At 42.6% G+C, this 27,470-nt stretch overlaps 1 protein-coding gene across 1 annotated transcript in view; it reads right to left on the bottom strand.

Annotated features, from left to right (window-relative positions):
• mgat3b (beta-1,4-mannosyl-glycoprotein 4-beta-N-acetylglucosaminyltransferase b) overlaps positions 1-26,606 on the bottom strand; it is a 72,462-nt gene extending 45,856 nt beyond the window's left edge. The window contains exon 1 of the mRNA XM_039813962.1: positions 25,744-26,606. The gene's annotated coding sequence lies outside the window, so the exon portion shown is untranslated. The remainder of the gene's footprint in view (positions 1-25,743) is intronic.
• Positions 26,607-27,470: the final 864 nt, after the last annotated feature.

The raw sequence follows: 27,470 nt of genomic DNA, 5'->3' as shown, positions 1-27,470 counted from the left end.
AAAGTGAGATGTTAAGACAGAGGAAGAGGAAGAGGGTGGATTTCTTTAACGAGAGTAATTAGAGCGAGCAGAGGAGGACAATGTAGGAGACAGGATGTGTTTCAGCGGGGTGACGGGAAGAGTTTTCTGTATATGTTGTTGTTGCAGTTGTTGTTGTGAAAGTACCTATTATATTTTTGATTTGCAGTAAATCAATTTAAGGACAAAGAAAGACTTGAACGGAGACAAATTCCTGGATTAAGCTGACAATGGTGAAGCAGTCCCTGTGGTTAAACTGTGGCACAATTTGAACACAAACGCGGCTGTCTGCTGAAATAGATAAATTGGATCGTTTAGAGGCACAAACGGCCCCTCTATTTTCTGACAAAATGCGGCATTATGTCCCTGAAAACAGCGAGGGGTACAGAGCAGTCGGGGGGCTTTCTCTAACTTCATGTCTCGTCAATGAGTCTTTAAGAGCAGATTATGGCCGTTAAAATGTGCACACAAATCACTGTGAACACACTGACACACACACTTCCCGCTTCACACCAAGCCTTGTTTTTCAAAAATAAATGGTAAGAGAAAGTACTGTTGAACGGAGAATAAAGAGCAGTTTTCCAACACTATTCATACATTCTCTGCGTTTCGACAAACAGCTCAGCACAACTGTTCATTTCGAGCCAAAATAAAATCACCAAAAGCTACCAAAAACCGCCGCAAACGAGTGTCTCCACATCGTTTTACCAAACAACAGCGAAAGTCTGGCCGCAGGGTGGTACCAGGGAAAAGGAGAATGACCAAAATGAACGGGATTCATCTTGTGTATAGAGTGGGAATGTATTCTGTATATTTAAAGACAATCTGTCAATTACATCCGAGACATCTAGTGTACCGGTAGATATTTTGATTTGGACCGTGCCACTGGTATGACAGTATGTATCCTTTGAGGACCAGAAATATAATCAGCTAATTACTGTACATTTGTTCAATTAAAAAGACTTCAGTTCACACCACACAATAAATCACCGCTATGATTCATTTATAAAAGCTCTGCGTTCATATGAAAAGAACAACCCAATTTTATAATAATAGCACTTTCTTTCAACGGCCTTCCATCACAATCCAACGCAAAAACGCTGTGATGGCAGACTGGCAGTAATGGCAGGAGACCTGCAGAGAGGCAGCAGTCAGTCAGTCTGAGAGGAGGGAGAGGAGACAAAAATAGGTAGAGAGGCAGGGGGTGAGATGGAATGAGAAAATAATAGTGTGTGGTGTGTGTGTGTGTGTGTGTGTGTGTGTGTGTGTGTGTGTGTGTGTGTGTGTGTGTGTGTGTGTGCATGCGTGTGTGTGTGTGGGTGGGTGAAAAATAGTTTTAGACTCTTGTCCCCAAAGGAAAGTGAGGCACCCAACAGTGACTTTTATCAGTTTGCGTATTAGTATTATTCAGTGTAGCTGAAAAAGTGACATTTAAATAATTTGTCACCAATGTAAAGGCTATAATTCTTTATGAAAAAAAGTGGTTTGAAACTAAATTCACATGGGATTTTTATAATGTGGACTCACCCGGTAATATATGGTAACAGTCCCACTGAAGCAGCTCGGTGTCTACCAGCTGATGATTGCGGTCCTGGGAAGCTTTCATGTGTAAAACTTCATAAAAATTCAAACACTAACACAGATTGTTGCATGATAGCTGCCCCAAAATGAGAGGGAGGCATTTAAAGTTGAAGGAGCTCCTCTGTGATATCCTTTGAGGGCGACATCTGCAACTGCTACGGGCTTGTTGCTGTGGTGTTTTGAAATACAATTCCAAGGTAAATCGCCTGTCAAACATATTTTGCAGGCAGTATACTGGGAAACATGTTTCCGTATTGGTCTAAAAAAAGGCAAAGAACCACGACCAAGGTTGAACCTCTTTAGTCATAAAATCCACAATTGAGAGTTGTAAAACAGATTTTAATATGAAACTAACACAAAAGGCTTGATTAGTCACCGCCTCTCAGTAGAAGACTTCACACCAGTGTCTGTAGCCTGACTGCCGATTTAAATTTGGGCAAACGAGAGCTATGGGTTTTCCTTGCAGCTCCATTTTAAACGTTACAGCCCAGGAAGACAGAATAATCTTGCTTAGCATTTTAAAGTTACCTGTTGCCGTTAACAATACATGCTCAGCCTGCCCTAAGTAACATTTAGGTGTAGGTTACTAAACAAGGATTTGAGAAAATTTTATTGTAGGAAAGGTGGTGCAGGACCATGACAAGAAAAAGAAAGAGTTGCAAGAAAACAGGAAGTGAGCCCTAGATTAAGGAGAAAATTGCAACACACTTTATCTCAGATCTCTTTTTAGATTCAGAAACATTTGTATGTGTTGTGCCTTTAACACTACACTAACTAGGCGTTTCCCACGTGAACTGTGTGCACAATGATTACAGTATGCGTGTGATGTATTTGTGTTGATACTGCCAGCATAAACACTTCTACCTGTCTGCAGGCTTTATGTCCTGCTGGCTGATTTATATTCGTGTTTTGTGTATTGCTGTGTGTGTCGCTTATCCACTGATTGTACTGTACAGTATTAAAGAGGAACAAAAGCAAAGAGGGAGCTTGTGTTTTTGTGTGACACAGATATAGAAGTGGCAGAGCATATGTGTGTGTGAGAGTAAACGGATCTAACAGCATGTGTGTACACAAGGCACAACCAAGAGAGTGCATATGCGTGTGCATGTGCGTGCGCGTGTGTGTGTGAGTGTTTGTGTGCCCTCAGTGTGATATTTATCACATCTCAACTTCCTCTTTTGCCATCAGTGCAGCTTTGAAACACGATGCACGTCTCTGCTGCTCACAATCATCAAATGAGAGCTGTGAGTTTGCACTTTTTAAGTCTTAGAACTAAGACGAGCTCTGGTCCGCTGAACCAAACTGAGCTTTGTGTTAACAACATGGCTGTAACTGTACAAGCTGTAACAAGGTCAGTAAGTAATCTAAAGAAAAGGCACTATGCTGTATTGATCAAAGTGAACTACAAACCTGTGTGTACGCAAAGGAACATTATGGCGGGGGGTTCAAACATTTGTTATCACCGAGGGCCAGATGTGCTAACGCTTTTGCGCCCACTTCAGGCGTATTTGTTTCGCAACAACAGACTGCCTGTCACAGGGACTGAAAATGGCAAATTGCGCTTTTCCGTGTCATGCATATGCATTCATGGGAGGGTCAAGGGGAAAGTGGGAGTTTCCCATAAAGAGATGGGAGGGGAAGCGTAAAGTGCGCCTAATTATGTACAAAAAACGCCCGTGAAAGCGCGCCTCTATTTCGCGGTGAAAATTCACCGCCTCTTAAAAGCAGGTGTAAACCAGCCGCAAGCGGGTTTCCTCGCATATGAAATGGCAGCAGTAATCACAGCAAGACGAAGACATAGGCCAAGGAGACGAGATGAAAATATTTTTGCAACAAGGATCACACTTTTTCAGTTGAGTGAACACGAAATCATTAAGCGTTACAGATTAAGCAGCCATGCAATATTACAGTTACTGGAAGAAATCAAAGATGACATAGAATCTCCGACTCAGCGTTCACATCCCATTCCAGCAGCTGTTAAACTCCTCGCTACATTACTAATATTGGCATCTGGATCATTTCAAACAGTCATAGCATCAGCAGTGGGAATATCGCAGTCTGCACTCAGCCATATCATAGGACCGGTCCTTAACGCTTTGCTACAGCGCACTAGTCAATACATACATTCCCCCAACACTGATGCCGAAATAACACGCATCAAGCTGTTACCTCATAAACAAGCAGATCACCTTTGTTACTGCTAAATCTTTGTTTTCGCTGTTTCGACTGACTTGGTGGCTGATCCATGATAGAAAGGAGGCCCATTTGGTATGGTTTGGTAAATACGACGTAAGCTGATGTATCACAGCGTGTGCTTTCTGCGGGTTGGCCAATGGCGCTGATAACGCTACTTTCGCAAATGTACGTACATCAAGCCCTGAGTGATCTTCAAGCTGTGCAGATTAACGCTCCTGTGGCTTTCATTCTGACTTTGCTCCTATCAAGAGCCCCTTTCACACATGCACTGCAAATCTGAAATGATCTAGACATTACCGGTTATGTGAGAATGCAAAGGTCTGAGTCACCTCGACTGGTGACAGACTTTACCCTGCCAGCTCCCTAGTACAGTCAGTGTAAATGTCCCATCTGTGTACAGAGCACTTCCTTAGAAAATTCACAGTGAGCATGTTGTTGACATTTCTATCATGCGGCTTCCAAAAGGGAAAGAAACATCCGAGGGTGAAGAAGAAGGGTGATTTACACAAATCCGCGTCATGTCCTGCCTTCCGTACGTTCTACCCAGGTGCCATCCTTCGCCTAAACCAAACGAAATATTTCTAGTAAGTGACAAACGCGTCTGACACGGACTGCCATGTGTGTGAAAAGGAACTTTGCAGGTTGGTTTCACTTTTATGCCCTTAGAAGTTGCCGCTTGCTACATAAAAAGCATCTGGGACTGCAGATTAATCACCCTGCAAACACAGCGCTGATAAAACCAGCAGACGCTAAACACTGATAACTACAAGTTGTGAGGCCACTAACAGGCTGTATAATAATAACCAAATCAAGAACTCCCATGCTTTATATGCAGACAGGGTTGTAAAATATTTTTTTTAAACTGATATTGAAATTTCTATAACAAATCACTGATTAACAAGACTAAGGCTGGTCTACAGCTAAGCAGACGTCTCTGTGAGGCTATACTTAGACAAAGGGAAGCTTTAAGCTTAACGCCAATGATAGTGCTAACATGGGGATGATGTTAAGAAGGTACAAGTTACCATGTTCGCCATCTTAGCTTAGTGTTTTAGCATGTTAAGGTTTGCCAAACACTAAATACAAATTAAAGACTTAGGGCCCTGTTTTAACGAGTCAAGCGCACGGCGTGAAGCGCATGGCGCAGGTGCGTTTAGGGCGTGTCCAAATCCACTTTTGCTAGTTTAACGGCAGAAAAAAGGGTCTGTGCGCCGGGCGCATGGTTCAAAACTTAGTGTACTTAGTGTCTTAATTAATCATAGGTGTGTTTTGGGAGTAACATGCGATAAACCAATCAGAGTGTCATCTCCCATTCCCTTTAAAAGCCAGGCGCGTTTGGACCTTGGCGCCTTGCTATTATGATGGCGGAGTTGATGAGCAGGAAGGAGAGATTTTCAGGAGAAGAAACTGATCTGCTCGTGATCATATCATATCATAATACTATTTCACATTGTAATATTTTTCTTTTTAATCTTCTGCATGTTTGTGTGCTGCTGTGCATCCCTGTGTGTGTAACAAGCATAGTGTGCACGCTGTGCACGATGCCAAGGCTCTTTTTACTAATTTGCTTTTAAAATAACAATGAAATGCTGCGCTATTGACTTTAGACCAGGTTTTTGTTGGTCAACGGCACGATCACTTCCCGCTGCCTCAAGATAGCAATACGCCAAGAATGCATCTGAACACACCTCCCTGTAAGACTGGCACCCATGGGCGCACAGATGGGCGCAGGTGCATTTGCTATTTAAACCACATGGGCGCTGGACAGGAAACTGACAACTGCATCGGTCTTAGACTAGCAAAGACACTTGCGTTGGGCTTTGCGCTGCGCCGGGTGCAAGATAATTGTGTTAAGTCAGAGAAGCTGATAGAAATTGTATTAGTGTTTCTAGTATTTAGTCATAGACCAATGGTATTGACATTTAGACATGATGATTGCGCAAGATTAAAAGTCAGGAAATCAACAAGGTGAATACAAAGAATCCAGAGGAGAGTATTTGTCCCAAATTTCATGTCAATTCATCCAAAAGTTGTCAAGATATTTCACCCAAGACATAAAAATGTCAACTCATTCTCTGGGAATCATCAATGCGAGTAAGACACGTCATGGCCATCAATCCAATAGTTCTTAAACATTTGTAGTCTGGAACAAAGTGGTGGACCGACCAACCTGCTGACCAACATTGCTAAGATGGCTAATGAAAATAACAGGATAGAAATTTCTCATTATTTCTTAACAATCACTTCGAAACTCCCTCCACATTCTTAAAAATAGAAAACTTGCACGCCAACACGTGACTGAAGCCCCAATCTGTCAGCGCATCACACGACTCATCATCTGTCTCAGTTAGCTCACAGGTGGAACATGATTTTATAGCTTGTAAGCCTAAAGGTGAACTGCAGCACATAAAAAATGTGTGCTGTCTCTATATAAACTTGCTCTGTAATTGCTAGCCACTGCAGTTTTTCTCTGTGGTCATGGGAATGTTAAGGCCTCGATTGGCCAGAAAAGGTCAGGCATTGTGAGAGCGCCGTTCGGACAGTTGGTAAAACAAAGAAGCATATTCTTCTCTAGCAATATTTAGAATTTGCTCTGGAAACGGTAAGAGCTGAATTAACAGACTTGCATGGAAAACGTCATTTGATGCCATGTTAATACACTAGAATTTAAAATATGAATGCAACAAAAGACATACGTCTGGACTCCACTGTGTGTTTAAAAGTGTCAGATGCATGTGGAGACAAACTGAAGGCTAATGTGGACAGAGAACAAGACTGCCGTTGATCCCAGTACAGTGCTTCACATTATATATGTGTGTGTGGTGTGTGTGTGTGTGTGTGTGTGTGTGTGTGTGTGTGTGTGTGTGTGTGTGTGTGTGTGTGGCCACGCGTGTGTGTTTGTTGGGCATTGGCACGAAGATAGTGCTGTTGGAACACAATGAAGTGCATTCAACTCTACAGCCACCTCCTGTCGCTAGAACAATGCTGTATCACAGCTCTAACACACACACATACACACACAAACATAATCCTCGATGAAGCCATCTTTGAATTGTCATTACCTTGATGTAATACCATCGAGCAAATGTGACGACAGGACGGCTTGTCAGCCAGTGAATTATAGTAACTACGGACCTTTATCATGTAATGTCAGTGCATCGCGACGTGCTTTATGAAAGCTGTTCATCGTGTTGCATGTTTAACGCACACAGGGCAACCTAATGGCCCTTAAAGCTCATCAGTGATGGATGATAATACATAAATACCCATTTTCACATAAAAAAAATTAAAAAAGCACAATATAGATACGAGCCGCAGCGTTAGGGCTGTAATCCTCTGTGACAGCATTATATATGGTTATATTACTTTCTGTGTGTGTAATAAGAGTGTAAATTGACGAGCAGAGCCCGGCTTTTCATGCGGAAGACTTCCATGAGGAAAAAGGATTAAGTCAATACGTTTCACATGGAACGCTTGCATGAAAAGGTTTAAGTCAATACAATGCTCGCCACTCAACTGACAAGCATGAGAGGACAAGAGTTTAAAAAAGGCTGCAACCCAAAAAGTCAACGTATCCCTTTCAAGGTTGAGCTGTTGTCATCAGTACATTTCCAAAAAATAAGACGATTCGAACCTCAGGGGTCAACAGTGTCTCTGTATTTCTTATTTCCCAAACATCTTCAGATGATTTATAGCCACAGTAGGAAACAATACTTAAGGTACTTCTCTTCCACAGCAGCAGTCATTTTGTCAGAGTGGGCAGCATTTGTCATATGCTAAATTTCTTTTTGGCGGCCCACTCGAATATATTTCCTACCACCCACTTCGATTTTTTTGTGTTATTGTATTGCCGGCTGACTGAGATTTCTGTGGCAGTGGTGCATTAGTGTGCATTCATACTGGGACATTCCAGAAACAAGACTATAGGTTCAAAACCTAGTATATGTCTGGACCGCGTATGGTCAGTATGCTTAATTGTGGCCAACTTTTACAGGGATAGTCAGCAGTGGTGTCTATAATGTTATGTGGTGTATTTAGTAGCGATGCTGTAATGTTGTGTGGAGAGGAATCCGCTGACACTGTTCTTGATTATAAAAGTTTATTTACATCAAAAAATTCAGCATCAATTTACAAGCTCCTGCAGAAGCTCGGAGAGGACTGCTTCCCAATTCTCAAAATGGTCACTCTCCCTTTCTTTATTTGAAAACCGTATTTCTATTCATACGTATTAAATGTTCATCTGTAATTAGGGATGGGCGATATAGACGATATGCAATAGAAACGATACAAAATTGGCCTACGATAGAGATTTTAATTATATTGCACTATCGCGATAATTCATGTTGATGACGCAATCTACCCGCGAAGTTTAGAGCCACGAGCTGCAACGCGTCATCGTCATCTTGAGTAAACATGACTAAAAGTGAAACAAGGAGCTGGTGGAAAAGACCGGTGCAACATCCATTATTTGGACTTGGTTTGGATTTAAGCCGCTACACCGGAGATGTGGTCGAGCCGTACCGTGGAGCCTTTCACCAGCCTGACCATTCACTATATAACGGACGATTGGAATCTTGGCAGCCGGTGTTTGCAGACGTTGTACTTCCCCGCTGAACATACAGCCGTGTGTGCGTGTGCACAGCGGCGGAGTGGGACCAAAAAATGTACCGGGACGTGTACCACCCCTGCTGTACAGGTTGAGCAGAGGCTGCACAGTTTGACGAGCAGGCAGCGGCGCCAGGCCGCCGGATGGTGTTGCTAACAACTTGCAATGTATAACTATTATCAGACCAGCCCACCGGGAAAAGTCCCGACTCTTCTGTGTGTGTGTGTGTTGTTGTTGTTGTGTTTGTGTGTGTGTGTGTGTGTGTGTGTGTGTGTGTGTGTGTGCCCGCGCGCTAAAATGCGTTACATATAAGGCTGCAGGTAAGAAACTTTGTTTCAAATATGTTTTTATTTAAAGTATCTGTGCATCTTTGCCTAATACTGAAAGTATTTTCAGTACAGTGTCTGTTCCTTAACTAAACAGACACCAGTTTTTCCTGTTCTCTGCATCTCGGGTGGCATTTAAGAACCAAGGACTTAAACTAAGTGTAGTGCCTTTTAGAATGGTTTGCACTAAAGAGAAGACACCCAATACTTTAAGCTTTTTCTTTGTCAAAGTCTCTGCAACTAGTGTACTTGAATTTTATTCATCTGCAACATTATGTTGTATTACAGTTTTGAACAATAAATGTTCTCAAAACTACATACTACGTTTCTTTCTCTTTAAAAAATAAAAATAAAAAATACATTTAGCAGTTTGGTTTTCCTTAGGGTCTATGGAACCTGGTCTGAAATGGTTCCATTATAATTTATATATCGGGATATATATCGTTATTGCAAGAGGCTGCAATGTAAATCGCAATATGGATTTTAGGCCATATCGCCCATCCCTATCTGTAATAATGCTGAGTGATAAATGGTATTTTCAATTTTGATCGTCATCACGATTTGAACATTTGTGATAAACACATCGCAATGGGCCCTCTGTTTATCTTAGTTTGCCACATATCTTAAAATTTGCAAATTCTTGTTAACTTAGCTGCTGGCTGAGACGAACCACCCGTCTTCCTCTTGCCGCTAAAGGTTTCTTTAAAAAAACAGTGTAGTTAGGTAGTAACTAAACTTGGAGTTAAGCAATTCAAATTAGCTGATAGCATAAAAAAAAAATTTACAGGCAAAACTTAGGCCTGCACGATATGAGGAAAATATCTAATGGTGATTATTTTGACTGATATTGCGATTGCAATATGATTCACGATATTGGAGAGAATGATCATTTTTGTATCATTATTCTCATTTTCATTGAAAAATATTAAATTAACAAATTAAAATGATTAGAGTGTGATTCTTGCCAGGATCTGTACCAAACAAAGATTTTTTTTCAGAATGGTTTGACACATATTTTGCGCCCAAATTGCAATTAACTGTGCAGCCCTAGCAAAAATACAATTCAATATATATGGAGAACAAAGCTCCAAATAATTCATACTTAATTAATATCTACTTGGGTTTAAGTTAAGCTTTTCAATGTATTTTACCGATAATAATTAGTACAGTATTTCATAAGTTCCTTCCAGGAGACTTCTTGGAAAAAATAATAGGAATCTGTGACACTTAAGGGCTATTATACAAGTACTCTGACAGCGTGGCTGTATGGGCTGAAATATGTGCCACCAGAAACTGAATTTGAATCATTTATATTTGAATTTGAATTGCTAAACTTGAATAATTGCATTGAAAAACTGAATTTGAATCACATAATTTGAAATTGTATTGTTTAATTTGAATCATTCCATTGAAAAACTGAATCTGAATAGTATAATTTGAAATTGAATTTATTCGTTTGTAACTGAAGTCTAATAAAATTTGATCTTCACTGAAAATTCAACTCTCTATATATCCTCACATTCAGTTCTCACTATTCAGATTCAGATCAGCAAATTCAATTTCAAGTTACTGAGACAGACATCCGGGTACTTGGAGGATGAAGGAAGAGCAATCGGTAGGATCGATAGGTAGAGTTCAGTGGCGCAGGATTAGCACTAAAGATGCCAAACTGTTTTTGGATGTTGGAACGAAAGAAATGACAAAAACAAAACAGCAAGGGATAACAGTTCACAGGTGAGAATGTGTTTTATGATATATATGCCGCCTTGGACCTGCAATCTGAGCTCCGCCGCAGCGGGAGGTGGAGAGGTTCCGTCGCCGCGGCAGCGTCTCTTTCCCGGGCAGGAATACTGCTTTGCCTCGCTGCTGCGGGGTCCCCGCTGATCCAGATCGGACCGGCCAAAGACAGAGTGGTGATCGGCAGGATCTTCCACATAGTCCAGGACGACCTGTATGTAGATTTCGGCTGGAAGTTCCCTTGCGTTTTGCCGGGCGCCGGCAGACGGAGAGAAGCTAAAGCGGGGCAGCAGAGTCCGTTTGGCGGCTGCAGGATCTGGAGATCACTGCCCGCTTTCTGGAAGCCAAAACCGACACCACGCTGCTGGAGGCCCGGGCCGTACTGCTGGGACGGCTGGAGAGAAGGGAAGCCCGGAGAACTAGAACCAGGACTCAGCGGAGCTGACTGTCACAGCTTGCTGAAGTTTAAATCACAGGTTTCCTAAAAGGGAGTCTGGCGGTTCCGGACTGTGGACCGAAACATGATTTTAAGTCTCGTTAAATAAATAACTACATGCAGAACTAAATGAATGAATAGTGGAGCAGTGAGCCTGGACATTTCAGTCTGTTTAAACTTCACTTTGAAGCAGAACCTCTTAGTTCAGAAGGGTGAAGTTTCTGTTTGGACTCAGATCTGTGAACTGATTATAATAAATATTCTTTTTATAAACACATGAATTAGTCTCTTTGTTTTGTTTGTTACTGCACATGATGATAAAGCTACATTTTTAAATCACAAACAAAACTAACTTTAATATGTATATAAACGCTCTAAGGAAGGAGACAAACGATCAGATATTAGAGTTGATTAAAAATAGACTCAAATAATAATTTACTATTTTGCGTTTTAATGTGGAAACATCTTGTATAAACTCAGGGGACTGACTCTTACATCACATTGTATTGCAGGCTTGCTGATGTACAAAGTAAACCAATGCAATTCAAATGTTTAAATTAATTAACATGTATTTTCAAATATGGATAGTCACACTACTTTGCATGCAGTAGGCTAGGCTAAGGTAGCCTAAGTAGCGATAGTTCATTTTAAGTTTACTTAAGTGGAAGAATGTGACTAATAAACCTAGGCCTACTTACACCAGGCATTACATTTTGAACATTGTGAACAGGTAGATTATATTATCTGAGTCTCTGGGTCAAGGCGAGGCTGTGCTCCAAAACGTATGTGCTGGCCGAAGAGGAGTCCTGTGTATCTGCGCCACTGAACTCTACCTATCGATCTGCGCTCGATTGCTCTTCCTTCATCCTCCAAGTACCCGGATGTCTGTCTCAGTAACTTGAAATTGAATTTGCTGATCTGAATCTGAATAGTGAGAACTAAATGTGAGGATATATAGAGAGTTGAAGTTTCAGTGAAGATCAAATTGTATTGGAATTCAGCTACAAACGAATAAATTCAACTTCAAATTATACTATTCAGATTCAGTTTTTCAATGCAATGATTCAAATTAAACAATACAATTTCAAATTATGTGATTCAAATTCAGTTTTTCAATGCAATTATTCAAGTTTAGCAATTCAAATTCAAATATAAATGATTCAAATTCAGTTTCTGGTGGCACATATTTCAGCCCATATGGCTGAGCCATGTGTTTTATTTTTCAAGTATGCATTTCCCTTGAAAGACCCATTTTGTTTAGGATTTGGGTCACAGCAAAGACGTAGCGACGGATATTATCCAACATTCACAAACAAAAAGTGTGTGCTAACCTGAAGTGGTCTACTGTCTCTATACTCGCTATACTCGTCAGTGTACAAAAGTCGCATGCAGCAATGTCTTTGTTTAAGTAAACACAATATCACCTGTACACAATGTTCGGTAGTCACTGATCTAAAAGATCACACCACACAAAATCTTACTCACAGATAAAGGTGTGTACGACTGACCCGTTCTCTCATTCACGTGTTAAATGTAAGCTGGCTGGTGTGTGTGTGTGTGTGTGTGTGTGTGTGTGCTACGTGCTACAGAAACACACTGTCCCAAATACACCTGATCTCTCACATGGCCTTTCTTTACACTCCCGCCTCCTGCCATATAATAGTTACGGCTCAGTCACACCTATTCAGCCCTAGATTGTCTTCCAGGTATCCACAACAGAGATACAGTGCTAATGGGTGCGGTGTCTGCTTTCACAACCTTTAGGGAACAATGAACCAGCGGACTGAAAGGTCGAGCTGAAACACTCGGTGTTCAGTATTAGACTATGAGGCAGAGGAGAGCAGGAAGGTGTGCTGCTCTTAAATGGGCCCTATTGTCATGCTGACAATAATACATCCGTAAAATCCTAACCAAGCGTCACAACATATTTACTAGGGTTGGGACAATATGCTTTTCTCCCGATTTGATTTGATTCCATTTGTATTGCGATTTTCATTTATTGCGATTCTAGACGTATTGCGATTGCATAATATTGCATAGATTTTCCTTCTTTAACAAAACAAAAGTTGAATAATACACTTCTGGAGGCACTATATCATGAGACATTTCTAAAAACTAATTGTTTTCTAAGAAGAATGCACATCATTTTGTAAAGAAGTACATAACATGTATTTTCTGCATTCGGTCAGAAAATGGATATGATGTAGTCATATATTTTTGCACCGACCGAATTGCCTCTAAAGTACCGAGTATCAAAAAATGCCTCGTCATTTAATACCCAAGATAAGGAGTAAATCTCGTCAGAGTCAGTGAGCCAATAAGCATGCAGCATGCTTCTATCAAGACCTAATAATGTTTGTGATTGGCTGTCTAATGTTACATGTTGTAGAGACACGCCGGAAAAACTCTATGTTACACAGAGACGGGCTCATGTAGTAGGAGCTGAAAAATAAATTATATATATTATATATATATAATATATATATATAAATATTGATTCTAGGGAAAATAATCACTTTTAAAAATGGTTGCAAAAAAAACATGACACATGCAATTTTCCATCCCTAATATTTACTGATTGATAATCATAACCAACTACAGAATCAGGTCCACTGTATCCAAATTCCTGATACTGTACATGTGAGTCAGACATTTGCCTGCATCAGAATCGGCATTTGGGAAATAAAATAAATTTGGCTGTCAAAGACAATCTTCTTTTTAAAACTTCCTCTGTGTGTGTGTGTGTGTGTGTGTGTGTGTGTGTGTGTGTGTGTGTGTGTGTGTGTGTGTGTGTGTGTGTGTGTGTGTGTGTTGGTGCATGTAACTCGTCCCTGTCTTGCTAGCTCTCTAAGTTCCCTGATAACGGCTCTCTCCAACATCCTGCATTAAGCACAACGCTGCCTGAAATCTTGACATAGCGTTGGTGCTATAAATACAGTAGCAGCTGTGCGTACTGGTCATGTGAGGACACCGTTTCTTCCTTGCTGTTGATGGAAATAAAGAACGGTGGTGCTAAGCATACAGCTGATGTTTGGAATGTCAACATATACCGTTATGGCTAACTTTGAGGTGAGGAAAAATATACATGTTAATGACTGAGTTATGAAAACAGAACTACGCCTATGCTTGGCTCAAGGGCTGCAAATATTGATTCATCAGACTGGTATTACTTTAATATCTGATTAACAATCTATGACGGTGTGTCCTGGTAACCTAGGGCAATGGTGGTTTCCAAAGTGGGGTCTGGGGTCCCCCATGGGTCCTTGAGGGGGTTCCAGGGGTTCCCCAGTAAAAGGGAAAATTTTTTATTTTCACTATAATGCCGACCATAAGCAACACAATAACAGAACGTATGACTATTTTGATCATGGGTTGCATACACTTTCTGTCAGAAAACATCTAAAAGAAAAAATCCTATCAGGCAGGGTACTCTGGAACAAAATCTTATCAAATGGGGGTCCTTGGGAACCACTAGCCTAGCGTAGAAAGAAGCCGATATACATCCCTGTTTCAAGTCTCGTTGGCGACCCCCTCTCCCTCTCCCATCACTTTCTGTCAGCTCTCTGTACACTGTCCACTGAAGGAAAAAAGTGCCCCCAAAATACTAAATAAATGTCAGGTAAGAGTGAAAAATGTTTGTCACAATATCCCAAGCCCAACCCAAGGGAACATTTAGTTTAATCCAACCAACAGCCAAGACCCCGAAAGAATTCAATGTACAGTAATATTAAACAGAAAAAAAGGCAGCAAATCCTCCCATTTGCAAATGTTTTTTGCCAAACAAAGAATCAATTATCCGATTTTTCGTCTGATCAATTATCTGATAAATCGACTTATCGTTTTCCGGCACCCGAACAGTTCTGCCTTTGTCCAAATGCATTGTGTGCATTCACAGAGCTGTATGCGTCTGGCCTGAAGGCTCCATGTGCAAGTGGCCCAGGAATACAAAGCACCGCACTGCTATCAAGGCTTTCCTCCTGGCTGCAGCCTGCTGGCGGGCAGGCAGGAGTTTGGGGATGCACGGCGAATAAACAGTGTAATCAAGTGGGAGCGACTCCACCGAGATTCAACAAGGAGAACAGTAGAATGGACCACACACGCATACACAAATACACACACACACACACACAAATTCACAGAATTCTACTTTAAGATCCAGCAGCAGTCTTTCCGGAGGGACCACAATGAAAGAAGCCTAAAAGAGGGGCTTTCCTGGGCAAACTGAGGTGAAGCAGAGCTTTTCCAATTTCTGCAGCCTCCAGAGGCGGTGTGTGTGCGTGCGTTCGTGCGTGTGCGCATGCGTGTTAAGCACTGGGCCACTTTCCCAGATGAGATTCTCTGCTTGCAGGATAATCCTGATGAAAATGTCTTTCCTCTTCCTCTCCCTTTCATTCTCTCCATCCATCTGTCCGTCCATCCGTCCGTCCGTCCGCAGACAAACAGTTGGCTGGCCGCCCTCGCTCTTCCTCCCGAACGTTTCTTCCCATCTCACCTCCCTCGCACTGCCAGTGAGACACTCCTCATTGACGTAGATATCTCTCAACAGCCGAAAAAGAACAGTGATGCGATGACTCTGTGTCATTATCGTTCTTACGTGATGAGCCGAATCGGCGAGCCGCTTTTTTGTTTAAAAATGAATCATAAGCACGCCCTCAACCTTCTTCTTTGTCTTCTGTCTGTAGCTTTTTACCTTGGCCTTCATTGATCTTTCCAGATTCTCTTTTTCCTGCTCACCCTTTTTTTCTCTAGCACATACTTGAGTGCATGTTATGAAAGACTTAATGCTGGTGAAATGACAAGAATCTCTCTCACAAACCCTCCCTTTGTCCAGCGCTGACATCATACGCTGTTACATTTTGATTTTTAACACCTCGTTGGATTTGACAAGTTTAAAACTTTTTTTTTTTGTGCTCAGGGAAACGGGTGAGCATCGTGTGCTATTTTAACACTGTTTTTTTAGAGTCACTTCAGGATACGCTGCAGGCTCGCAGGAGGCAATAAAACACAAGTGTGTTAGTGTGTGTTGCATGGAAACAACCTTCAAGGCAACAACGGTTGCACATAAAAAAAAATAAAAACCACCAAAGTGAAATAACCTTCTCAGTGGTTAGTATTATCTTCTGTAATGTCACACTGACCCCATCCCACTCTGCACCATGGAATGCCATGCTCCTAGCTTTTTAGCTACAACCTGTTCCATTGTGTACTGTAACAACACAGCTGCAGATAACAAATCCACTTAATTATGATACTGGATACTGTGAGGCAATATCTGAACTGTTATCACTGGAACGTACAATCCGGTAATTCCTATGACGTCTATATATTTATTCGTACATTCTGGGTAGTAGGGGTTAAAATAAAGTCACAGTGCAATGCTGTTGAAACATTGGTATGTGTCAAGTGGCCGTCTTAAATTCAGCCCACTTTCAACCGAGATGTATCGACGTCTTTTGACCTAAAAATCTGCAAAACTGTACTTAACGGACGCATAATACATCAACTTTCCTTTCTTGAACGTTTCATCCTGCATTACACAAAACTCAAACCATCTGGTTCCCCGCACAGACTAAACACACAAAGAAATATCTACATATTCATCTTTGACCCAGGCATGACTCGTGCTTCATTTCCATCTGGCACACGACACCCTACTACAAGTTGTGAGGCAGCGGTACATTCCGGCACTATAGCCTCAATAAACACACATGCTGGGTCGAGCACACGTCAGGTCCACTTTTCTCTTCCTGCTAGGTGGGTCTCCTGAGGTCTTCACGGCAGGATATGACTGTAAGGTGACACTGACTTGACCAAAGAGGGGGATGAAAGGAAGAAAAGAAAAAGAGAGAATGGGTGAGAGGGAAAGCAGGGCCTGCAGAGACAGAGACGTCCTCAAGGACAGACAGCTTCTATTTTGGCCTGGTGGTAAACTCGGCTTGGCTGTCTGACAAGAGTACGACACAGTGGCGGTGTGTGTGTGTGTGTGTGTGTGTGTGTGTGTGTGTGTGTGTGTGTGTGTGTGTGTGGAGGAGGGGGGTTGAGGTCATGGAGGGAGAAACTGCCTTATTTAGAAAAGGGGAGCACCTTCCAAACAGCAAGAGGGGAGAGAGGGAGGAAGGGAGAGGAGAGGAGAGGAGAGAGAGAAAGAGCAAAGGAAGAAAAAGCTTGTGATGCTGGTCTTTCGACAGGCACTCCTGTCCTTGACAAACAGCAGCAGTATGTGGAGTGCTCTCTTCATCCTCCCCAACATAAAGCCCAGCCACACTCAGTTTGACCTGCCAGAACAGAAATCCACACTCCATCATCACAACTGCGGCCCATTCAAGACCCTGCCCCCCGAGCGACAACAGTGTTTGCATGTGTGTGAGAGACTATGGAGGGGTTATTGAGTGGGACTAACATCATTGTAAGTCTGTGCTTTATGTAGATTACAACAGGGCCAATATCTCACAGTATTCCAACCGATTAGGTGTTTTCAAAACCGTTCCCTATCACGGAAATAGTGCACTATATAGCGTGTTGGCCATTTTGTACAGTAGTGGACCAGTTTAAGGATAAGCATTTTCCGTGTTTGACACGTTAGTGACCTAGCTTTTGAACGTTTTTTTAAAAACTGTATAGGACGTATTATACGTATGTTTGTTTGTTTACATGACGCTGGGCGTGCCACAAATACCCGGCGCATCTACTTACGCAACGATATTTAAAAATAAATGTTCAGTGTAGTGTCCGAAAACTCGTTTGGTCATTCCCTATATAGTTCAGTATTTAATAAACACTCTATAGGGAATAGTGAGTGAGCGAATGTGGGAACGGTTTCGAACACAGCTGGAGAGAGTGCGTATGTGTGTGAGAGACTGCAGAGGGGTTATTGAGTGGGACTAACATCATTGTAAGTCCGTGCTTTATGTAGGCTACAATAGGGCCAATATCTCACAGTACACGACTGATGGCAGCTGTTGCAACATTGTTTTTCTCAAGCATATTAACCAAAGTCTATCGTTTCTGTGTTGGTCAGCAGACATGATGAGGTCTGTGGGCACCGGTAGGATTTTTATGAGAGCCTTGTTAAACTGTTTTTGTCTGAAATGGCTCTGATCGTAATCTTTAAAGGCCGGCACTACAGGCAAGGTCACAGTTAAAACAGAAGATGGTAAATGCTGCTGTAAAAGCACGAGCAAATAAAGAGTAAAAAGCACTAGCTGTCAGAACCGCTTTCAGTGACTACAGTCAACAACTAACAGACACAAATGGCAGACAAATTCAACACATAAATTACTTCTTAATAACCAAAGCCTCATTAAATCGCCTCGGCTTAACATAAGAGGTTATAATATTATTATTATGATGACTGACATATGCAAGTTAAGACTGTATGAAACTACATTTAAATATTTAGCGTGAAGTTTTTATCTTGGCCTTATATGAAATAGTAGGTTGGCATATGAGAGACATGCATTTGACGCGGCTGAAAGCTTGGGAAACAAAATAGTAAATGGTCCCTGATTTAAGACGGGTTTGTCAAACTATATTTAAGTAGCTTACAAAATAATAGAAATAATCTTCCAATATTGAATTTTCTTCACATGACGATGAACAACTATGATCTCCACTGATCTGATGAGAAAAATAGAAAAACTGACCTCAGGGTCCACTTACTGAAGGAAGATAGATGTGCGCGAAAGCTCGGGGGGGAAAAAAAGCTAAAAAACTGGACTTCTCTAAGTATTCTAAGAAATGATTCTGACGAAACAAATCTAGCTTTTTATTAGCATTTTGTTTGTTAATGTAGACATTAATTTATCTTAACATATCATTCAAATAGGCAACAACCTATAAATATCAATACACAACGCAGCTTTAATAAGGGCAGCTGCAAAGGCTCACTGTGTCATCACGCATCTCTTTCATCAGCTCAGTCTGCCGTCGTTCAAAAGTGAAATTAATGACTGAAGTTTTCCTAACTAAAACTGTCAAGACACACTTCTGACACTTGCGTCTTTGTAGTAATTCCTTGCTTAAGGGCACACCTTCCACAGAAACGTGTCCTATGCTTGTGCAACCCAAACACCAGCTTCACAGTCTGCAGTAACTTGTGAGCTTTCAGAGTCAGAGTAGAACACCAAAGTGCTACCTTTTATGTGCTGAGCTCTGGGATGATATTTTTATCTCTGTAGCTTATCGGGTGATAGCAGGTTAGCAAATCTTGACTGACTAAAAAGGGCTCTGAACCTTCTAGAGCCAAAGGCTCAGAACCCGTGTTGCATTTTCTTGTTTTTTTAAACACAACGCAGGATCCCCAGCATGCGGGTATGGCATCAATTTGATTTGATTCCAATTCTGAGTCTTCCTTTTTTCGATTTCGGTTGTTATTGATTTTCCATTACGATTCCTTGAGGGGTAGAGTTGAAACGAACTTCACTGGAAACCTGATAAGTCCAGAGAAAAGATGCTGCGTTCCGTTTGTACACGGAATTCCGAGTTCTAAGTCGGATACAAGCCTAACTTGGGAATTCGGAGAACCTCACATTTACCCTCCGAGCAAGCCCACCTCGAAATCCAACATGGCTGCTCCATGCATCGACAGTAGTGAAAAGCTGTGGTAATATACAGCTCATTAGCACTTATGTCTTATTCGCGCGCCATTAAATCAGTCTTAAACACAGCACTGTCCAACTTCTATCTGCGGACATGTTGTTGGGCTGTTGTATGCGCAAAAAAACAGCCTAATGCACTGTTATCAACTGGTATTGCTAACAATGGCTAACCTGGATAAAGCTAACCCCTCAGTGAAACGCAACTTTTTTTAATGGAATGCTATCAACTCGGGTGTGACGTCATTCCCAGTTCCGGCTTCCAGAGTCCAGAGGTAAAATGGAGCGCACTATTACAGCGCATTAGAAAGTGTGCAGAAAGAGATGTCAAAAAAAGAAAGCGATGTATGCCTGTGTGTCAGATTCTCTCTCCAGGAATAGTGTGAGCACAGCCAGGAGCCTAGCAGTGTGTGTGTGTGTGTGTGTGTGTGACTTTGTGTGGGTCTACAGATGCCAGATCAGAGGTGGAACACAGCTTAATTCCCCCAGCAACAGCAGCAGGATGTGCGCGGCTGTATGTAACCTGTTTGTGGGGTTAGCATGGCGCTGTTTGGACATCCTGGAGCCTGGGACGACCCCGCGTGAACCGCAGAAATTACACACACACACACACACACACACACACACGCACACACACAGAGTGATAATGATGCACTCAGAGACCGGTTCTACTGTATGATCCAGGTCAACAGGGTAAAAAACAACAGGCGATGAGGTGCCAGGAGAAGAAATCTAAAGAGAAAACACTCCTGTTGCTGTGCATTTCTTTTTTCTCTCCTTTCACTCTCTCCGCTGAGCTATGTCTTGTAATTACTTCCGCGCTCACCAGGGTGTTTGTCTCTGTGTCTCAGAGCTGAAAACATCCCTTTGTCCCACTGACTTCCAGTGGAATAAAGAGTGTATTAATGCCAAAGACCTCCCCGGGCAGGAAGTAACACTAGCTGCTGGGACCAACATGGTCTCCCGCATCATTCAGCTTCACTCAACCTTTGCTATAATTTCTCCACCCAGCACATTTTTTTTTTTTTTACTGTGGAGACACAGGTAATGTAGAAATACTGTACAGTAACATCAATCCTTCACATTCACTTGATTATTCTGCCGCTGCTCCGTTTAACGCCTACTCAACAGCTACAGCTTAAACAAGTGAATAGAACGGCGATCCATTTGTGTTCATCTACAGCTGCCGCTTGACACTTTCAATCTTCAACTTCAGGAGGCTCCACGAAACGAGCGATATGCAAAATGTGCATCCTGAGAGCAGACTAGTTTCAAACGTTGAACTGCTAGGCCCAAATGTTTCCTACTTCACTAAAAAAGGCCAGTGTCTGTGCGCTAGAGGTTTCAAGTTCCCACATCACACTTGTTCAGCAGATGAATGTTAAAAACAGCTTTTTGGTGTCAAACTCAGATGTTTGCATGTGGCTTATTTACATCCCCTCTGAACCATTTCCAACATAAGTCATCGATAGCTTAATTTCCTAAAGAAATTTATTTTGGCTATGCAAAACTGTCGTTGCTTTCACTGGTGCAGCATATCAGATGTCCGCATCCATCTGCTTATAACAACAAGGCTGGTTCCGTGGTCATTTCCTGCAGGCTTACATTCTCACTTTTTCCAGAATGCAATACGTTTGACTTCGAAAAAGCCTGAGGCCGTTACTTGGATTTTAAACAGCGCTGTTTTCACCTAAATAAACCAAAGGAATACATTTTCAGGTCCCTGAATGAACAGTTTCAGACATTCTTGATCTGATTGCAGCCTTTGAGTTTGAAATCAGTGCGCTACGATTACAAAAGGTTTGACTTCAATCATCTGATTTCCTGGAAATAAACTAAGACTAAGTCTGTCAGAAGGGAAAGCCTGCCGCACAGGATGCTGAGGAAGAGGAAGAGGCTGCGGATCTCTACGTACCCAGATCACCTCTGGCAATGTTAACCGACAGCCTCTCTGTGTGCCAGCCAAGCCATTTGTTTCGGCCTTGCAACTTGAGTTGCAGGCGGTGAAAAGAGGGAGCAACATAATGAAAAGTGCTGTGTGAGAGGAAGAGAGGAAGAAAGAATTTCCCTCTTTCTGCTCAACATATCCCTGCCTCTGCTGAATTAGTTTTTCCCCCGGTGGGGACAAAATGTATCCCACCCCTCAAAGTGATCACTGCTATTTCACAAATAGATCATTATATACCTAAAATAAAAGTATTTTAAACTATGTAAAGTGCTGTAACATGAACAGTCTAAAGTGCGAAAGAACGATAAAATCCGAGCGGCAGTTGCTGGTTGTATTTAGCCGCTACAGAGCTCTGGGACGCCAACTACCAGCGGAAGTTGTTTAGCCGCCAATAGGTGACTGGATTTGGATTAAAGGTCCTATGGCATGAAAATTTCACTTTATGAGGTTTTTTTAACATTAATATGAGTTTCCCCAGCCTGCCTATGGTCCCCCAGTGTCTAGAAATGGCGATAGGTGTAAACCGAGCCCTGGGTATCCTGCTCTGCCTTTGAGAACATGAAAGCTCAGATGGGCCGATCTGGAATCTTCTCCTTATGAGGTCGTAAGGGGAAAGGTTACCTCCCCTTTCTCTGCTTTGACCGCCCAGAGAATTTGGCCCACCCATGAGAGACATCATGGCTTTCAAACGAGCAAAGTGGCAGTTGGTCAAGGCCCCACCCCCACTCTCCACCTTGCCCCCCCCCCCCTCCCCCCTCTCTCCTTCTCAATAGCTACAGCACAAGCTCATTGTGGGACTGGCTCTAGTGGCTGTAATTCTGCACCAAGGCTGAATTTTGGGAAAGAGACTTCAGATCCAGTATTAGGGGACCACTAAGGTCTATATAAAAGAGACTTCAGATCCAGTATTAGGGGACCACTAAGGTCTATATAAAAGAGACTTCAGATCCAGTATTAGGGGACCACTAAGGTCTATATAAAAGAGACTTCAGATACAGTATTAGGGGACCACTAAGGTCTATATAAAAGAGACTTCAGATCCAGTATTAGGGGACCACTAAGGTCTATATAAAAGAGACTTCAGATACAGTATTAGGGGACCACTAAGGTCTATATAAAAGCATCCAAAAAGCAGCATGTCATGGGACCTTTAAGACATTCCCGAAGAACGAACGAGCGTGGTTGAAAGTATTTTGTTTTCGCCGAAAAGTGAACACCGGCTTGAAAGTGCTGTGTTTTCCATTGAATATCGAAGTGCATATTTAAGGATTTGGCATGCCTGGCACTATAGTCATGGTATTGCAAAGGCGATTTAATTATTGTATGTTTTGTTTTTTTGTGCATGATCACAAAACAACAACAACAACCCCCACCCCCACCATGCCAATAAATTACATTTCAAATGAAATTGAGAGAGTGTGAGAGAGAGAGAGAGAGAGAGAGAGAGAGAGAGAGAGAGAGAGGGGGAGAAATCACAGGAGAGTGTTCTTAATCAAATCTGACAAAAGAAGTGAGCTTCAGCTGTGGGGCTCAGGTGGACCTCTGGAGTCCACACACTCTTTCAGACACATGACTGGATAACATCCCTCCAGCCCACTCGTCTCTCTCTGTTCTCTCTATTTTCACTCTTCAGCCCTTCTATACAGCCATCGCCTTTACATTTCACTCCTTTTATCTCCCCCCTGTTCTGAGCGGCTACCCCTCAACTCTGATGCCCCCAACATACATATTCAGGTATGGCAACTGTGTTCAATCAGTCTCCAGCTGTGGCATTTAAACCCCAAAGACAGTGGTGGAATGTAACTAAGTACTCAACTACTGTACTTAAGTACAAATTTGAGGTACTTGTACTTTACGTGAGTCTTTTCATCACTAGTTACTTTACAAATTAAGATTTTTGCACACAAAACACATGTAGTTTATAAAATACGATGTTTTATTATGTATGAAACTACCCAACAACATAACAGCCTATAAGTCCAGCTGAGATGATTAGACGTTTAAACACTTAGTTGATTGACAGAACTGTTTGGTTCGTTTAATGCTTTAAGTACATTTTCCTGATGATACCTACATACTTTTTACAGTGTATTTTTACACTGTAAAATGTTTACATTAGTACTTTTACTTAAGTAAAGGATCTGCATACTCGTTCCACCACTGCCCAAACTGCCTTCCTCTTTCTGCAACCCCACACCCCCCCCCCCAAACACACACACACACAAGCTCACTGCCCTGTCTTTCAGCATCAGCATCACTGTGAATTGAAAAGACCAGCATCCCCATGAGATGTGGTCTTTGGTGTTGATGTTGTTGTTTTGAAACATGGGGATCTGGGATGTTGGCTGGGGCACCGTCGACCATTTGAAGCCACTTTGAGATAACCACAGAGAACCAGAGCAGCAGTAGTGGGAGTTTGCAGGCCACTGCTTCTGCTCATGCTGCTACAAACACTGAGGTACTGTATAGACTTCTGCTTTCCCCCCAGGTCAAAATTATTTCCTTCTCTGGTTTCTTTACTGCCTGGCAGGTACAGATCCTGGTCCAAATTTCTGTCCAAACTAGCAAAATCATGCTGCCATTTCATCAAAAAAAAACTGTTTCTAAATTCAACTCAATCTCAATTCAAGACATGAACTGATCTCTCTCAGATTGGCAAATAATTACATTACTACCCCACATGCATCTTTAAAAACCTGGATTTATCCTGGTGGGAACACACTGAGCATGCTCATCAGCGTTGCCCTGTTTCACACATTCACAGCTGGGAGCAGCCAGCTACAGCTACAGTCTGCTACTGTTGCACCACTGAGCCACTCTAATGGGGTTATTGTTGATTAATTGCCTTGCTCAAGGGCAAAATGTCAAGGGAAAGAGGTTCACAGGTTTACACTCCACAGACAGATTTTTTTCTCCCAGTGTTTCTTCACAGTCACAGTCCCCATAATCTCCAGGCTATATACCCCTTCATTCATTTGCTTCATTCATTCATGCTGCATTCATTTGCTAAATTTGCACTTAACTGCCTATCAGGGATTAGTTTAACCCAAGCCCTCACATACTCAAACCCATCTGGGACCCTGGATCAATACCTGACCCCTAATCAGCAACCAGGGAGCCGGGCCCGCTCTCCTGGGAGATTGCAAATGGACTGAGCAGGCAATGGTGTCTAGTTTTGGTTTGACTAGATAGGAGACGAAAATGGTTTGTGTCAGCGAGGCTTGCATACAGAAGACGGCCGCCCTGGGCATGGTGATTCAGATGTGGTGAGGTGACGTGTAGCAGGGCTTTCCCGTAGGCTGTAAGATGTAGCAGTGACAAGGCTAATCGCTGCCATCAGTCCAGGTGTTTGGGGAGGGGGGGAGTATGGGGATGTGCGATAGTGTGAAAATGAAGAACTGGCCTGTAAAACATGGCTAAATTAGCGGACACTTAAAGTACCATATAATACTATGGTTTCAGTCAGGGATGGGCAGCAAAATGGGAATCAAACCCTAAATCCTGGCAGCGTTAGTGCAACATCGATCCACTGGGCCACTAAGAACTCTCAACGATTTGAAGACAAAATTATTTTGAAAGTTATAAGCTTGTTATAAGTCATGCACCGTCCAGGTCATGGACTCATTATGAGACAACGTTACTACATACGAGAAAGACCCAAGCTAAAAGTTCTGTGGTTATTTTGCATCTCTTTGTAGTTGTTTCTTTTCTCTCTCTTTGGTGTCATTTTGTGTCTGGTTGTAGTCATTTTGTGTTTTTTTATGGTCGTTTTGTGTCTCTTTCAGTGACATTTCTCCCCCTGATCCCCTAGGGCCTGTGCCCAGGAGGCCTGTTCAGTAATCCTGTAATACTATTTCTGTTCTTAAAATGAAATCGCACATTTCCAGGACCCCGATAACATCACAGAATAGAATCATATGAGATGGCATGGGCAAAAGTACGCATAAGTAGCAATAGGCCATCTGTTTCCACCCGTCTACTTCCCAGTGTTGTGAGAGGCAACTTCATCAACCTCACACACACACACACACACACACACACACACACACACACACACACACACACACACATACACACACACACAGACACACACACACACACAGACAGACACACACAGACAGACACACACACAAATACACCCCCTCCTCTACATTGCAGTCTTAGACTGTACATACAATGGCAGGGCTCTTCACGTCACCAGCCTCCCTGCTCCCCTCCACCCCCTCCCTGCCTAACCTGCATATCCCGGAATAAAAAAAACACACACAAACACACACACAAAGCAGAGCATCTCTTCTTACCCATCTGTGCCTGTGTCGGATGTCTTTCAGAGGTTCATGGTGGATGAGAGCCCTGCTGATCTGGTAGCTTTGCTGCAGAAGCCGCTATGCCATCGCACTGATGATGCTGGAGTCTCCGTGATAACCGGGGGGCCGGGGTCTCTCTCTCTCTCTCTATCTCTATCTCTCTGTGTGCTTCAGCCGGGTTACTCGACAGTCACCTACCCCCCCATACCCTCCCCTTCACCACCTCCGGTTTTATCCACCGAATTGGTTGCGCCGATGATCGTCCCGAGCAGGACCTACAGTGGATCCCGTCGGTCGTAGCCTATGGCACAGCCTCCTCACTTGCCTCGGGTGTTTTAAAATTCTACGATAGACCGAGCAGAGATTTGACCACAAAAAAATAATAAAAAAAAGAAGAAAAAAAAAGAGATTAAAATCAAGAAGAAAAAAAAAATCCGCGCTGCTTTGCGAAGGGATGAGCCAAACGACGCAGAAAAGGGATGGAGATGGAGAGATGAGGAGGGACACGGGGGTCGGCGGTGGAGAGGGTGGTCGCCGCTTTCTGCCCGTCCTACTCGCCGTTTTCTGTCGTGTTTACGATCCGCTGGCGCCTCCTCCCTCGGTCTTTTTCTATCTCCCTCGCCGTGATGCGTCTCCCTCTCTTACGTCCTCCGCGCTGCTGCGCTCTGCGCCCGGTGTGACGCCTTTTCCGCTCATAAGAAAATAAGACCCCCCCTCCTGCTGCTGCTGCTGCCCTATTCTCGTTTACTTCTTCATCAGCTTCCCTTTCGATCAGACATGCAAGGAGGAGGAGGAGGAGGTGGTGGTGGTGGTGGTGGATATGCGAGTGTGTTTTTGGGGGCAAGTGAAGGCAGTGGAAGGAGGAGCCCCCGCGAGAAGAGAGCTCCTCCCCCGTTATGCTGTTTATCAGCGGAAGACGGGGGGCGCTTATCATGTAGAAGGGAGATATTAAAGGAGGAAATGTGACAGGGAGAGGGGGGAGAGGAGAAATTGAAGGACGAGTGGTGCTGAACTTGTGCAGAGAAGACTGTTGTTGTTACTAACCTGCTACTTCGCTTGCATCCTGTCACTGCCTAACCGAAATTGATCCAACCCCATGCAGGTTCTGCAAAACTGAACAGCATGACTAAAAAGTCTCTGACCGAACCAGAGCCCCCGTGAGGTTGTAATGCACATTACATAAGATTATTAAAAAAAAAATATGGGTAACATATGAAGAGATATATGAAGAGACAAAAGTGCTGTCTGGAGACATGGCTGCCACTTTGTGTGGGTCAAATAATGTGAAGTTTGGCCTGAGTGTGGTGGCACCCACGTTGTGACTTAAAGAAATAATGAGACGTTTTGGGAAATCTGCATATTTTATTTTATACTGTTATATGGGAACATCAATCTCCAGTGGTGGGTGACCTATTGAGATCCTACATTTAAGAAAAAGTACTTAATACCACACTGTAAAAATACATACGTATCATCAGGGAAATGTGCTAAAAGTATTCAAAGTAAAATTAATCAATGCAGAAAAATCCTCACATTTTAGGGAGTGGAAACGATCAAAACGGTTCTGTCAATCAACTGAGTTGATTGTCCAATCATTGTCCAATCATTTCAGCTGGACTTGTTGGCCTGTTTATTGTTGGGTAGTTAAAATTATAATAAAACATTATATTTTATAAACTGCGTGTGTTTTTTTGTGCAAAAATCTTAATTTGTAAAGTAAA

The sequence above is a fragment of the Perca fluviatilis genome, chromosome 1 (genome assembly GCF_010015445.1).
Source record: "Perca fluviatilis chromosome 1, GENO_Pfluv_1.0, whole genome shotgun sequence".
Lineage (NCBI taxonomy): Eukaryota > Metazoa > Chordata > Actinopteri > Perciformes > Percidae > Perca > Perca fluviatilis.
The sequence above is the reverse complement of the archived record's forward strand: the minus strand, read 5'-3'. Positions and strand labels throughout refer to the sequence as shown.